Consider the following 1,329-nt stretch of genomic DNA (forward strand, 5'->3'; position numbering starts at 1 on the left):
GTTCGGACCATATCCCAAACCCAATTGCTTCCTAGTAGCGTTGAAAGTTCCTTGGAAAGATTTTGAATCATGTCCTAATTGAATGAGAGCTTGTCTTGATTCGGTCCGTGCACTTATAAATTCAACTTGATAGTTATTCCGACGGATTCATATATTTCTTCCATCTTCCGATGTGGTCCAATCTCACTACTTGAAGTTTTGTGAGCATAACCATTTCAAGAATGATTTATTTGCGTCGAAGTGAGTTACCAAATTCTATTTAGCCTTTGCTTATGTTCCCGAACCAAGTATTAAGCCATGGTTCGATCATAAAGTGTCTCGTGTATCAATTAGTATTATTTGGGAAGAACCAATCCCAAGAGAGAGATATTATGATATCCCGAGTTTTCATATCCTAGATCTTTCATCTCTTTCTTTGTGAATGTGGATTTAAATCGAAGTTAATAATTTTTCCTTCATTCAACTCTTTTAGTAATAGACTCAACTATGTCATTGTGATTATCATGAGTTTATGCGTCGGAAAGTACTCCAAAGCTTAGAAAAATAAAAACTTGTTCATCAAGCTATTTTAGTTGTGTATCCTTAATTTTCCTTGTCTTTCTAACACAACGAGCGACATTCGGGGATGAATGTTTTAAAGGGGGAGATGATGTGATACCCCGAGTTTTCCCGTTAAATATTTCGCTCCCAAATGTGTCGAGTCGTTAAAGCCTTTTTATCTTTCCAAGAGTCCGTTAAGATCTCGAACGAAAATGTATTGAATTATGTTCTTTATCGTAATTAATAATTTTTCTGTGTAGAATTTCTAGATATACAATCCGTCATCGCGTAGAGCATCGAATAATCTTTCCAATGATATGTGGATCATCAAAAATGGACACTCGAGCAATGAGTTATGATCATTCCGATCTAACCGTGAATAGTGGTGAACAGTAAATGTGCAGAAAAAAATACTGAGGCCAGACGAATTTTAGGGTAAATTTCAAACAATCATAACTCCTTTTACATAATGATCTGGGTGAGCTACTATGTATCAACAGAAATCTTTGAGAGTCCTCTTTCCAATGAAATTGGTTTCATCCAATTTGTCCATTGGAGCAAAAAGTTATGGTCAATCTACTTCAGCCTATCAAAACAGTCCACCAAAGGACAGATTTGACATTATTTGATTTTTAAGGGTATTTTGGTCATTCCTACTCCAATCCATCCGGTTAAACCATGGATTTAAGTCCATTAAGAGCATTCAATAGCTCATTTTTCTTCAAAATTTCCTAAGGCTCAAACCCCAACCCTACTACTCCAAATTTCATCCTTCTATGTCTCTTGATG

The sequence above is a fragment of the Capsicum annuum genome, chromosome 8 (assembly GCF_002878395.1).
Source record: "Capsicum annuum cultivar UCD-10X-F1 chromosome 8, UCD10Xv1.1, whole genome shotgun sequence".
Classification (NCBI taxonomy): domain Eukaryota; kingdom Viridiplantae; phylum Streptophyta; class Magnoliopsida; order Solanales; family Solanaceae; genus Capsicum; species Capsicum annuum.